This window comes from Nerophis ophidion, linkage group LG03 (assembly GCF_033978795.1).
Source record: "Nerophis ophidion isolate RoL-2023_Sa linkage group LG03, RoL_Noph_v1.0, whole genome shotgun sequence".
NCBI classification, from domain to species: Eukaryota; Metazoa; Chordata; class Actinopteri; order Syngnathiformes; family Syngnathidae; genus Nerophis; species Nerophis ophidion.
This window is the reverse complement of record NC_084613.1, coordinates 20,968,067-20,983,954: the sequence shown is the minus strand read 5'-3', so window position 1 is coordinate 20,983,954 and position 15,888 is coordinate 20,968,067.

Sequence of the window (15,888 nt, the reverse complement as noted above, 5' to 3'; positions counted from 1 at the left end):
GTTAAAATGTAATAATCACTTATTCTTCTGTTGTTTGATACTCTACATTAGTTTTGGATGATACCACAAATGTGGGTATAGATCCGATATCCAGTAGCTCCAGGATCATACATTGGTCATATTCAAAGTGCTCATGTGTTCAGGGACGTCTTTCCTGAGTTTATAAAAATGATATAAATAAAATAAAAAAACGAAAGAAGATTTTATGATGCTAAAAAATATTAATGTAATCATAGTAGTATCGACTACATACTACTCTTTTAACATGTCCTATCTACACTTCTGTTCAAATTTAATAATCACGTATTCTTCTGTTGTTTGATACTCTACATTAGTTTTGGATGATACCACAAATTTGGATATCAATCCAATATCAAGTTGCTCCAGGATCACACATTGGTCATATTCAAAGTGCTCATGTGTCCAGGGACATATTTCCTGAGTTTATAAACAAGACATATTTATTTTTTAAAACGAAAGAAGATTTTGTGATGCTAAAAAATATCAATGTAATCATAGCGGTATCGACTATATACTAGTGTTGTAACGATACCAACATTTTGGTTCCGGTAGCGGTACTATATTTATTTGGATACGTTTCGGTACTTTTCAAATAAAGGGGACCACATAAAATGGCATTATTGGCTTCATTTTAACACAAAATCTCAGGGTACATTAAACAAATGTTTCTTATTGCAGTTAAATCTTTAAATAAAATAGTGAACATACAAGACAACTTGTCTTTTATTATTAAGTAAACTAACAAAGTAATTAGTCTGCTGACATATGCAGTAACATATTGTGTCATTTTCCAATCTATTATTTTGTCAACATCATGAGGGACAAACTGTAAAAATTGATTATACCAAGTAGCTACAGGATCATACATTGGTCAAATTCAAAGTCCTCATGTGTCCAGGGACATATTTCCTGAGTTTATAAACATAATATAAATAAAATCTTTAAAAAAAGAAAGAAGATTTTTTGTGATATTAAAAAATATTGATGTAATCATAGTAGTATCGACTAGATTCTACTTGGTATCATTACAGTGGATTTCAGGTGTAAATCCACCAATGGCGTTTGTTTACATTTTGACGCTGGTGAGCTACGGTGTGTAGTGAAACATGTTTAGCTATTCCTCGTCCTGCAGGGATGACACTTGTAAAAAACGTACTTTATTTGTCGCCATGGAGGCGAGGATTAGTGATTTAGAAGTAGCTAAAACACTGCAGACTGGGGCTGGACTTTAGCCGCTAGCTCGCTAATCATGTCTTAAAGCACCTCTTCCTGAGGGCCTTTCAGTGTTATAACTTCACCTTTATTGTTAGTTTTTAGCCAAAATGCGTCCGTTCTCCTTTTTCTGTCTACACACTGTCTCTCTTTGTAAGTACTCCATGATTGTGTACTGCCGAACATGCTCCTCTGCTCGTAAACCAGCAATGACATGACGTGATGACGACGGGGGGGTGGTGGACCGGTACTTTTCAGAGGCGTTATAGTGCCGAATATGATTCATTAGTATTGTACCGTGATACTATACTAATACCGGTATACCGTACAACCCTACTCTGTTGTTATTCTACTCAGGCACCCTGGTGGACCAACCGGGGTCCTCATGTGGACAACAGTCAGGAAGTGCTAATGTTCCACGGGAAGACTGCAAACGGTCACCACTTCCTACGAAATATGAAGAAGTAAGTGACTATTTTTAAAGGTGGTTGTTTTTAATCTAATTTTCCGTTCCATAACGTTTTCATTAGCTGCAATGCTAACTAGGCTAATGCTATATTTTGATAACAGCGCTATTCCACAGTAGTGGCCTCTTTTTATGCTAACATCATTCTATCTGGTGTAATCTTTTAGGGCAGTGGTTCTCAAATGGGGGTACGCGTACCCCTGGGGGTACCTGAAGGTATGTCAACGGGTACGTGAGATTTTTTTTTTAATATTCTAAAAATAGCAACAATTCAAAAATCCTTTATGAATATATTTATTGAATAATACTTCAACAAAACATGAAAGTAAGTTCATCAAGTGTGAAAAGAAATGCAATAATGCAATATTCAGTGTTGACAGCTAACTTTTTTGTGGACATGTTCCATAAATATTGATGTTAAAGATTTCTATTTTTGTGAAGAAATGTTTAGAATTAAGTTGATGAATCCAGATGGATCTCTTTTACAATCCCCAAAGAGGGCACTTTAATTTGATGAATACTTCTATGTGTATAAGATCTTTTTTTACAATTGAATTACTTGTTTATTTTTCAACAAGTTTTTAGTTATTTTTATATCTTTTTTTCCACATAGTTCAAGGAATACCACTACAAAAGAGCAATATTTTGCAGTGCTACACAATTTAATAAATCAGAAACTGATGACATAGTGCTGTATTTTACTTCTGTATCTCTTTTTTTCAACCAAAAATGCTTTGCTCTGATTAGGGGGTACTTGAATTGAAAAAAAGCTCACAGGGGTTACATCACTGAAAAAAGGTTGAGAACCACTGTTTTAGGGCACAGGTTTCAAACTCAAGGCCGACACATCATTGAAAGTGGCCTGTAACATCATTTAAGGTGGTTCGCCACATCATTCATGTGGTCTGCCATTATTTTCATACCGTAGAAAAAGAAACAAATTTGTCTAAAAGAGAAGCGATCATAAAAACCTTTGAAACACACAAAAACAATAAAAGTGTACCAAAATATGATGATTGGCATTGAAAACTTCCACCAAAAGTGTTTTTTTTCAATGGTTGTATTTATTTGTTGCCAAAACTTTTTTTTGGTACCAATACAACTTTTTCTAATATGTCATTCCCCCCCCCCAACCCCCGATACCGAATCTTGCTGGTAGTGTTACGGCTCCAAACATTCATCCTCAGCTGTTGCCATTTTTCTAATTTAAAGTAGCGTACAGTTCTAACTTACAGTATATCTGTCAGTAGACTTGCTATGGTAGTGCTAAAAACTACAACAAAAGATGTCGGGGTGAAGACGCTGTCGAAAAAGACCGCCCACAAAACAGCGCGTCCTGAAGAGACTGTCAAAAAGCTGCTAGAGGATGATCTGTAAAACATGATCCATGCAACATTTTGACCAAAGAACCACCATTACATATTATGTAGACCAGTGGTCCCCAACCACCGGGCCGCAGAATACTTTTTTATTCATTTTTATTAAAGATAAAAATAAAAAATTTCATTAAATCAACATAAAAAACACAATATACACTTACAATTAGTGTACCAACCACAAAAACCTCCCTTTTTCATGACAAAAACTTCCCTTTTTCATGACAAAGAAAAAAAAAAAAAGTAGCAACAGCAAAGTATATAAATAAATTAATTTATTTAAACAAGTGAAGACCAAGTCTAAAATATTTTCTTGGATTTTCAAATTCTATTTGAGTTTCCTGCGATGAGGTGGCGACTTGTCCAGGGTGTACCCCGCCTTCCGCCCGATTGTAGCTGAGATAGGCGCCAGCGCCCCCCGCGACCCCGAACGGGAATAAGCGGCAGAAAATGGATGGATATTTGAGTTTCGTCTCTCTTAGAATTAAAAATGTCGAGCAAAGCGAGACCAGCTTGCTAGTAAATAAATACAATTAAGAAAATAGAGGCAGCTCACTGGTAACTGCTGCTGTTTGAGCTATTTTTAGAACAGGCCAGCGGCCGACTCATTTGTTCCTTACAGGCGACCTGGTGCCCGCGGGCACCGTGTTGGTGACCCCTGTTCTAGACAGTACAGACAGTCAACAATGGCACATTATTTGCGGATTAGAATTATCCATCCATCCATTTTCTACCGCTTATTCCCTTTCGGGGTCGCGGGGGGCGCTGGCGCCTATCTCAGCTACAATCGGGCGGAAGGCAGGGTACACCCTGGACAAGTCGCCACCTCATCGCAGGGCCAACACAGATAGACAGACAACATTCACACTCACATTCACACACTAGGGCCAATTTAGTGTTGCCAATCAACCTATCCCCAGGTGCATGTCTTTGGATTAGAATTACTGGTTTGCAAAAATATTTTTAACCCAGTTAGGTGAAATTACATTATCTTCCTCGGTATCTCACGGCTCACTAAAAATCATAGTATGATCCCTTTACCACGCCTTATAATCCTGTAGAAATTTCCCCGTAGTGTTGCGAAACGAATGCAAAGTATGTCAGGATTTGAAGAGTTAAGAAGGTAAAAAGGGGAAATTCTGGTTGATTCTACATCCTGAGGCATTTCGAAAAAAAAACAAAAAAAAAAACCTTCCTAGAGAGGCTGAGCGGCTGTTAGACCGTGAAGAGAAGATCAACCTGACGGAAATCATTCAGACTGACTGCTGGCGGCTACAAGACACGACACACGCTCCCGTGAATCCCAGGTCAGACTGAAGATGCCAAACGTTCTTCCTGTTGTGTGGCGACCAATCAAGCCTGCAGCTGGAATTGTAACATGTCCTCTGTATACGACGGACGACTCTCAAGTGGGACAGGAAGGGGAACGCACTAATGCGGACTCTCGAGCAGGCTAACGGTAGCCAAGAACTTGCCCTGCTCCTGATCCACATATGATTGAGGGAAGTCCAGCTAGGCCATTTCAACCGTCCAACAGGAAGTTGTGAGGAAGTGCAGGCCACAGGAAGGGTGGGGGGTTTCTCCTGGGGGGCCTCCACTTTGCACTTTTGAACGGGCACGTCTGCATCGGGAAGGCAATGAGATCTTCACTATCAGCAGCACATGGGTCAGATGATTATAGCGGACAGACACGCTTGAGGATGCATTATTTGTCCCGGCTCTACAAACCATCATTTATTCACTATGTGTTGCAATATTGTAATAGTCAGCAAAGGGTTAAAAAGCTGCAGTGCAAAGACGGGCGAGAAGACTCCAGCTGGCTAATTTCACTTCAAAATTAACCCAGTCGGTATTTTAGATAAAATACCAAAAAGTTCGAACAAATGAATGAAATAAACTTAAAACTTTTTTTTTTAATTTTTCCTGTATGACATTCTGACAAGAAAATTGTATTTGTGTCTAAATATTAAAATTGTTGAAGCAAGTAATTCACTGGGATTAGTCTTGATTAATCAAAATGGGAAATTACCTAAATTCAATGGTCAAATCAACGTCACAACCTGACATTGATTAAACGTCATCAAAAAGCATGTTGTTTCAACGTTGTATTTGTGTTGTAGAATAATAGTTGAGAAATGACCAAAATTCAATAGATTATCAAAAAGCATGTTGTTTCAATGTTGTACTTGTGTTTTAGAATATTATTTGGGAAATGACTACAATTCAATGGCCACACCAAAGTCAGAACCCAACATGGATTAAATGTCATCAAAATGCATGTTCTTTCAATGTTGTATTTGTGTTATAGAATATGGGTTTGAAAATGACCAAAATTCAATGGTCAAATCAATGTCTGAACCCAACATTAATTAAATGTAATCAAAAAGCATGTTGTTTCAAAGTTGTGTATTTGTGTTGTGCAATATTGGTTAGACAATGACCAAAATTCAATGGTCAAATCAACGTCAGAACCCAACATTAAATAAACGTCATCAAAAAGCATGTTGTTTAAAAGTTGTGTATTTGTGTTGTAGAATATTGGTTGGACAATGACCAAAGTTCAATGGTCAAATCAACGTCAGAACACGACATTGATTAAATGTCATCAAAAAGCATGTTGTTTCAACAGTTGGAAAATGACCAAAATTCAATGGTCAAATCAACGTCAGAACCCAACATTAATTAAATGTCATCAAAAAGCATGTTGTTTCAAGGTTGTGTACTTGTGTTGTAGAATATTGGTTGGGAAATGACTAAAATTCAATGGTCAAATCAACATCTGAACCCAACATCGAATAAATGTCATCAAAAAGCATGTTAGTTTTACATTGTATTTGTGTTTTTAAAATAATGGTTGGAAAATGACCAAAATTTCAAAGGTCAGATCAACGTCACAACCTGATATTGATTAAATGTCATCAAAAAGCATGTTGTTTCACCGTTGTATTTGTGTTGTAGAATAATTGCTTGGGAAATGACTAAAATTCAGTTGTCAAATCAACATCAGAACCCAACAATGATTAAACGTCATTAAAAAGCATGTTTCAACGTTGCATTTGTGTTGTAGAATATTGGTTGGGAAATTACTAAAATTCAATGGTCAAATCAACATCAGAACCCAATATTGATTAAACGTTGTCAAAAAGCATGTTGTTCCAACGTTATGTTCTTGTTGTTGAACATTGGTTGGGAAATTATGCAAACTTTAATGGCCAAATCAACGTCAGAACCTGAAATTTAATCAACGTCTTCAAAAAGCATGTTTTTGCAACATTGTATTTGTATTGTAGAGTATTGGTTGGGAAATGACAAAAATTCAATGGTCAAATCAACGTCAGAACCCAACATTGAATAAATGTCATCCAAAAGCATATTGTTTTCACGTTTTATTTGTGTTTTAGAATAATTGTTGGAAAATGACCAACATTTCAATGGTCAGATCCACGTCACAACCTGACATGTTTAAATGTCATCAAAAAGCATGTTGTTTCAACATTGTATTTGTGTTTTTAAGACTATGGTTGGAAAATGACCAAAATGTCAATGTTCAGATCAACGTCACAACCTGACATTGATAAAATGTCATCAAAAAGCATGTTGTTTCAACGTTGTATTTGTGTTGTAGAATAATTGGTTGGTAAATGACTAAAATTCAATTGTCAAATTAACATCAGAACCCAACATTGATTAAACGTAGTCAAAAAGCATGTTGTTCCAATGTTATGTTTGTGTTGTTGAACAATGGTTGTGAAATTATGCAAACTTTAATGGTCAAATCAACGTCAGAACCTGACATTGAATCAATGTCTTCAAAAAGCATGTTTTTGCAACGTTGAATTTTTATGGTAGAATATTGGTTCGGAAATGACTAAAATTCAATGGTCAAATCAACGGCAGAACCCAACAATGATTAAATGTCATCAAAAAGCATGTTGTTTCAATGTTGTGTACTTGTGTTGTAGAATATTGGTTGGGAAATGACTAAAATTCAATGGTCAAATCAACATCTGAACCCAACATTGATTAAATGTCATCAAAAAGCATGTTGTTTTTACATTGTATTTTTGTTTTTAAAATAATGGTTGGAAAATGACCAAAATTTCAATGATCAGATCAACGTCACAACCTGGTATTGATTAAATGTCATCAAAAAGTGTGTTGTTCAAATGTTGTATTTGTGTTGTAGAATATTGGTTGGGAAATTACTAAAATTCAATGGTCAAATCAACGTCTGAACCCAACATTGATTAAATGTCATCAAAAAGCATGTTGTTTTTACATTGTATTTGTGTTTTTAAAATAATGGTTGGAAAATGACCAAAATTTCAATGATCAGCTCAACGTCACAACCTGATATTGATTAGATGTTGTCAAAAAGCTATTTTATAAAGGTGGGTGCAGGAATGTTAGGTCAGCATTCTTCAAAATCGTTGAATTTTAATGTTGTCAAGTTACTCAATGTTGGTCAAAGTTCCTTAAAAAGCGATAGTTATAAGTAAACAGGCAGCGCTAAAATAACTCACTCCTCGTGTCGACATGAGCGATAACACTCCGCATAAACAAACTGCAAAACCTCCTTGTTGCTCAAGAGCACAAACATTCCATGTTGTCCACTGCGGGAGTCACATGACACGCAGCAGCCAGTGAAGATTTGTGTTTCATTTCATGGCTCTCTGCTCTCCGAGCCGCAACTGTGGTTTACTGCATGTGCGGCACGTCTGCTTCGTGCACGAAGTGACGGAAAAAGTGACGATGGAGGCTCGCGAAGAACTTGGCGTACGCTGTAAAACATGCTAACGATTATTTTGTGGCAGACAACAAAGAGTCTAGAAGTTCATCCTTCCTTTTTTTTTTTTTTAGCACTTGTCGAATGTTTTCCTAAAATAATATTTTTGGACGGTTTATTTTTGTTGTATTCTCATATTACCTTCTTGTGAAATCGTTTTTTTCCCCAATGACATCAACTTTTTATTGTGAAAAATACTACTTTATTCTCTTTGACAAAATGTTTTTGATTCTTGTGAAAATACTATTTGTTCGTGCAAAACAAACAAAAAAATGTTGTAGTAAATACCACATTAGTCCCTTAAAGTAAAATGTTTTGATTCCCGTGAAATGACTTTCTTTCCCAGGCAAAATTTGGAACTGATTAAAATGTACTCTTATGATTTGATTTTCATAAAAGTGCCGGTACATTTATACTTTTTTTTTTACCTAACCTACCAATTTTTTTCTTGTAATATTTAAAATCACGGCTACATCTCGCAACTTTACGACTTTATTTTCAGAAAATTACAATTTCATACTTGTAATATTACTGTTTTAGTGCCGTAAAGTAATAGCACAGTCTTCCATCCATCCATCTTCTTCCGCTTATCCGAGGTCGGGTCGCGGGGGCAGCAGCCTAAGCAGGGAAGCCCAGACTTCCCTCTCCCCAGCCACTTCATCCAGCTCTTCCCGGGGGATCCCGAGGCGTTCCCAGGCCAGCCGGGAGACATAGTCTTCCCAACGTGTCCTGGGTCTTCCCCGTGGCCTCCTACCGGTTGGACGTGCCCTAAACACCTCCCTAGGGAGGCGTTCGGGTGGCATCCTGACCAGATGCCCGAACCACCTCATCTGGCTCCTCTCGATGTGGAGGAGCAGCGGCTTTACTTTGAGTTCCTCCCGGATGGCAGAGCTTCTCACCCTATCTCTAAGGGAGAGCCCCGCCACACGGCGGAGGAAACTCATTTCGGCCGCTTATACCCGTCTTGGATACCTTTAATCTTTTTGTCTCATTTTTAATTCTCGTCAAAGTAACTTTATGACTATTTTATGTAACATAAAAACTTTATTCTGGTAAAATGATGAATTTTTGGTAACATTATTGCTTTCGTTTCATAGAATGACAACTTCCTCCTGGTAAAGTGACAGTATTGTCTCGTATACATTACCATTTTATTCTCCTTTACGTGACGGTATTCGAACATGAAAGTGTTTTGTTTCAATTTTATTTCCGTATACGTGACAGTACTCGTACATTTAAACTTTTTGTTCCATTTTACTCTCCTTTAAGTGACGGTATTCAAACATTTAAACGTTATTCCCCTAACTTGATGACTATTTTCTGTAACATTAAAACTTTATTCTGTTACAATCATGACTTTTTTGTAACATTATGGCTTCAGTTTTGTATAAGTAATCCTTGTAATGTTAATGTTTTAGTCCCGTAAAGTGACCGTATAGTCCCGTATACATTTCAACTTTTTGTTTTGATTTTAATTTCTTTTAAGTGACGTCGCTCAAACTTTTAAATGTTTTGTTCCCATTGTATTCACGTATACGTGACAGTATTTGTATATTTTTACTTTCTGTTATGATTTTATTCTCCATTTAAGTGACAGTACTCAAGCATTTAAAACGTTCTGTTCCAATTTTATTCCCGTATAAGTGAACGTCGTCGTACATTTAAACGTCATTCTCCCAACTTTATGACCCTTTTCTGTAACATTAAAACTTTAGTCTGGTAAAATTATGACTTTTTTGTAACATTATGGCTTTAAAGGCCTGCTGAAATGAGATTGTCTTATTTAAACGGGGCTAGCAGGTCCTTTCTATGTGTCATACTTGATCATTTCGCGATATTGCCATATTTTTGCTGAAAGGATTTAGTAGAGAACATCGACGATAAAGTTCGCAACTTTTGGTGCTGATAAAAAAGCCTTGCCTTTACCGGAAGTCACAGACGATGACGTCACAAGGGTGAGGGCTCCTCACGTCCTCACATTGTTTATAATGGGAGTCTCCAGCAGCAAGAGCTATTCGGACCGAGAAAACGACAATTTCCCCATTAATTTGAGCGAGGATGAAAAATTTGTGGATGATGATATTGATAGCGAAGGACTAGAAAAAATAAAAAATAAAAATTAAGTTAAAAAAAACAAAGGTGATTGGATTGGGACTTATTCAGATGTTTTTAGACACATTTACTAGGATAATTCTGGGAAATCCCTTATCTTTCTATTGTGTTGCTAGTGTTTTAGTGAGATTAAATAGTACCTGATAGTCAGAGGGGTGTGTCCACGGGTGTCTTGAGGCCAGTGTCTGAGGGAAGTGGATGTCAGCTGCATGGACGGCGCAAGCTCCACTGATTTCCGGTAAGAGGCGGCTTTTTAACACAATTTTCTCACCGAAACCTGCCGGTTGACAAGTGGTCGGGAACCATGTTCGCTTGACCGCTCTGATCCATAGTAAAGCTTCACCTCCGCAAATTTTAAACAAGGAATCACCGTGTGTTTGTGTGGCTAAAGGCTAAAGCTTCCCACCTCCATCTTTCTACTTTGACTTCTCCATTATTGATTTAACAAATTGCAAAAGATTCAGCAACACAGATGTCCAGAATACTGTGTATTTGCGCGATTAAAAGAGACGACTTTTAGCCGCAAATGGTGCAGCGCTAATATTTCTTGACAGTACGTGACGTCACGCACACGCGTCATCATTCTGCGACGTTTTCAACATGAAACTCCACGGGAAATTTAAAATTGCAATTTAGTAAACTAAAAATGCCGTATTGGCATGTGTTGCAATGTTAATATTTCATCATTGATATATAAACTATCAGACTGCGTGGTCGGTAGTAGTGGGTTTCTGTAGGCCTTTAATGTCTTAGAATTACAACTTCATCCTTGTAATATTATTGTTTTAGTCCCGTAAAGTAGCAGTATGGTCTCATATACATTTAAACTTGTTGTTACGATTTTAATCTCCTTTGAGTGACGGTATACGAACATTTAAACGTTTTTTTACAGTTTTATTCTCATAGAAGTGATGGTATTCATACATTCAAACATTATTCTCCGAATTTGATGACTTTTCTCTGTAACATTGAAACGGAATTCTGGTAAAAAGATGACTTTGTCTTGTAACATTGTGGCTTTAGTTTTGCAGAATTACAACTTCATACTTGTAATGTTACTGTTTTAGTCCCAAAAAGGGATAGTGAATATACACGTTACAATGTTATTCTCCTTTAAGTGAAGATATTTAAACATTATTGTTAAAATATTTCAACTTTTAGTTAAAATGTTACAACGTTTTTTGTACATTTAAAATTTATGACTATTTTCTGTAACATTAAAATGTTATTCTGGGAAAATTACAACTCTTTGGTAGAATGACAACTTCATCCATGTAATGTTACTGTTTCAGTCCCGTAAAGTGACGTTACAGTCTCATGTACATTGAAACTTTTTGTTACGATTTTATTCTACTTTACGTGACAGTATTCGAACATTTAAACGTTTTCTTACAATTCTATCTCCGTGTACGTGACAGCATTCGTACATTTTAACTTTTTGCTCCTAACCTTCTAACTATTTTCTGTAACTAAAAACTTTATTCCGGTAAAATGATGACTTCTTTTTATAACATTATGGCTTTAGTTTTGTAGAATGACAACTTCATCCTTGTAATGTTACTGTTTTAGTCCGGTAAAGTGACAGTACGGTCTCGTATACATTTAAACTTTTTGTTACGATTTTAATGTCCTTGAGTGACGGTATACGAACATTCAAACGTTTTTTTACAGTTTTATTCTCGTAGAAGTGATGGTATTCATACATTCAGACGTTATTCTCCGAATTTTATGACTATTTCCTGTAACATTAAAACGGAATTCTGGTAAAAAGATGACTTTGTCTTGTAACATTGTGGCTTTAGTTTCGCAGAATTACAATTTCATACTTGTAATGTTACTGTTTAGTCCCGTAAAGGGATAGTGAATATACACGTTACGCATAAAACAAACAAAAAAATATATATAAAAACTGATAAAAACGTAGAATTGCTGAAGTTGCTCGAGAGACGAAAGCATTGAAAGTAAAAAAAAATAATAATAATTATGACTTATCTTTAATACTTGTATCCCTTTTGGATCCCCTAGAATTGTAGTGTTTGTTTGTTTTTTTGAAACTATTAATGCTCAAAAAATAATAATGGATCAAAATCTATTTGTTTTGAATTATTGACCTATTTAAGGCTGCAATTATTTAACATCAAATATTCCACTTTGAAATTTTTTTTGGGGGGGGGGAAATATTACGTATTCTGTGTGTTTGCCATAATGGGTTTTTTTTTTTTTTTGACAAAAAACGCATAAAACAAACAAAAAAAAACCATTAAAAACGCATAAAAAAGCGTAATGGCTAAAGTTGATCTAGAAATGTAAGCCTTGAAAGTAAATTTTTAAAAATGATAACTTATTTCTAGCCGTTTTATGAGTGGGACCGCTAGTATGGATCCCCAATAATAGTAGTGTTTGTTTGAGTTTAAACTATTAATGTTCAAAAAATAATAATGAATCAAAATCAGTTTGTTTGACAAAAAGCACATAACACAAACAAAAAAAACAACAACATTGCTGAAGATTATCTGTAAAGACTGAAAGTAAAAAATAAATAACTAAATGATAATAATAAATGTGTTGTACTTGTATAGCGCTTTTCTACATTCAAGGTACTCAAAGCGCTTTGACACTACTTCCACATTTACCCATTCACACACACATTCACACACTTATAGAGGGAACTGCGATGCAAGGCGCTAACCAGCACCCATCAGGAGCAAGAGTGAAGTGTCTTGCTCAGGACACAATGGACGTGACGAGGTTGGTACTAGATTGGGATTGAACCAGGGACCCTCGGGTTGGGCACGGCCACTCTACCACTGCGCCACGCCGTCCCGAATAAAAAATAAGATTACTTTTTTTAAAAACATTTTTATGAGTGGAACCCTTTTGGATCCCCAATAATTGTAGTGTTTTGTTCTATTTTTTTTGCTTGTTTTTAAAGGCCTACTGAAATGAGATTTTCTTATTTAAACGGGGCTAGCAGGTCCATTCTATGTGTCATACTTGATCATTTCGCGATATTACCATATTTTTGCTGAAAGGATTTAGTAGAGAACATCCACGATAAAGTTCGCAACTGTCGGTGTTAAGAGAAAAGCCCTGCCTCTACCGGAAGTCGCAGACGATGACGTCACAAGTGTGGGGGCTCCTCACATATTCACATTGTTTTTAATGGGAGCCGCCCTACAAAAAGTGCTATTCGGACCGAGAAAACGAAAATTTCCCCATTAATTTGAGCGAGGATGAAAGATTCTTGTTTGAGGATATTGATAGCGACGGACTAAAAAAAAAAAAAAAAACGAGTTAAAAAAATAACGCGATTGCATTGGGACGGATTCCGATGTTTTTAGACACATTTACTAGGTTAATACTGGGAAATCCCTTATCTTTCTCTTGTGTTGCTAGTGTTTTAGTAAGTTTAATATTACCTAATAGTCGGAAGGGTGTCTTCACGGGTGTCTTGACGCGCAGTGTCTCAGGGGAGTCGACGGCAGCTTCATGGACGGCCCAAGCTCAGCGTCTCTCTGGTGAGCAGCGACTTTTTAACCACAATTTTCTCATTGAAACTTGCTGGTTGACATTTGGTCTGGATTCATGTTCGCTTGACTGCGCTCTGATCAATAGGAAATTTTTACCTCCGGGAATTTTAAACAAGGAATCACCGTGTGTTTGTGTGGCTAAAGGCTAAAGCTTCCCAACTCCATCTTTCTACTGTGACTTCTCCAATATTAATTGAACAAATTGCAAAAAATTCAGCAACACAGATCTCCAAAATACTGTGTAATTATGCCGTTAAAGCAGACGCCTTTTAGCTGGGTGTGTGTGTAGCGCTCATACTTCCTAAAAACGCGTGACGTCTTGCGTACACGTCATTATTACACCACGTTTCCAAGACGAAACTCCCGGGAAATTTAAAAGTGTAATTTAGAAAACTAAAAAACCCGTATTGGCATGTGTTGCAATGTTAATATTTCATCATTGATATATAAACTATCAGACTGCGTGGTGGGAAGTAGTGGCTGGCACGTGCACACATAGGGCCGTATGGGTTCTTGAACCCCTGCCCATTTTTGCCTCGTCTTAAAAAGTGCCCACTGTCTGTGTGTGTGTGTGTTTTTTTTTAACAACATTAATAAATTCCTGTTAGAGATGTAAAAAAACAAAACAAAACAAAAAAACAGAGGTACAAAAATGTCACGTTTTCTTGTAATACCGGGTTGTTTGAGCCTGCCGCTTCAGACAGAGAGAGAAAGAGAGAGGGCGAGTGAGTGAGTGAGAGAGAGGAGAGAGAGCCAACTGCGGCCTGAGGAGACGTGACAGTGGAGCAACTTAAACCTGTGAGTTATGGTCTAGTCGCCATCCACTTATTCAGCATCTAATATGGGTAATATTTCAGAAAAACGCTCTATTATTGTATTATTCAATGTGTCAGCTTCTGTTTTTGCCGGACGTCGGAGCACAGCGCATCAATTGAGCACGGCACATCAAATCCGCACAGAGCAGAGCGGATCGTGCGGGACAGGAAGTAGTGTACAAAATACAAAATAAAACACCGGGTTAATTTTCAAAATAAAATTCACTGTGTTTACGGTGGATCACATTTCTCTCACAGTAGAGGTTTAGATATAAAGTTGTATTGCGTTTCAGTTGTTTAGTCTGAGCATTAAGTGAGAAAGACCATAAGTTACAACTTGATGGTGTTTTCATCAAATTAAAGGAAGAAGGACAGATTTTCACATTGAAGTTTTTTTCATTTGGGTATTTTATTATTATTATTTTTTTTCGGAGTTCATGTTGCACTGTTCAATGTTCAATATTAAAGTGCTTATCTTTAACAATAAATAGCCTAATAATAAACCAGTGTTTTGTTGCTTTTCATGTCTTCCAAGCCTATGATAATGTGAATTAACTCATTATGACAATAATTTGTTGACACAAGAGAAATGGCAAACACTTTTACCTACAAAGGACACACAGCTAAGTAGTTAGCTTCCTATTAGCAAATTTAATTTTACATTAATATCCATATTGTGTAAAGCAGTGGTCCCCAACCACCGGGCCGCAGAATAATTTTTTATAAATTTTTATTGAAAAAATTGAATAAAATAAAAAAGTAAACTTTTTTTTTTCTATTAAATCAACATAAAAAACACAATATGCACTCACAATTAGTGCACCAACCATAAAAACCTCCCTTTTTCATGACAAAAACGTCCCTTTTTCATGACAAAAAAAAGGAAAAAAATAAAAAATAAAAAAAAGGATACCCCCCTCCACCCGGGCGTCGGGACAAATTATTAAGCGTGGACTGGTCCGCGGATACAAAAAGGTTGGGGACCACTGTTGTAAAGCAGTGGTTCTCAAATGGGGGTACGCGTACCCCTGGGGGTATTTGAAGGTATGCCAAGGGGTACGGGAGATTTTTAAAAAATATTCCAAAAATAGCAACAATTCAAAAGTCCTTTATAAATATATTTATTGCATAATACTTCAACAAAATATGAATGTAAGTTCATAAACTGTGAAAAGAAATGCAACAATGCAATATTCAGTGTTGACAGCTAGATTTTTTGTGGACATGTTCCATAAATATTGATGTTCTCAGAGTTTGTTGCTGATCTAGTGACGCACGCCGCTAATATAATCATAATGGGGGACTTTAATATCCATATGAATACCCCATTGGACCCACCGTGCGTGGCGCTCCAGACTATAATTGATAGCTGTGGTCTTACACAAATAATAAATGAACCGACGCATCGCAGCGGTAATACGATAGACCTAGTGCTTGTCAGGGGTATCACCATTTCCAAAGTTATGATACTTCCGTATACTAAAGTAATGTCCGATCATTACCTTATAAAATTCGAAGTTCAGACTCATGTTCGGCAAGCTAATAATAATAATAACTTCTATAGCAGCCG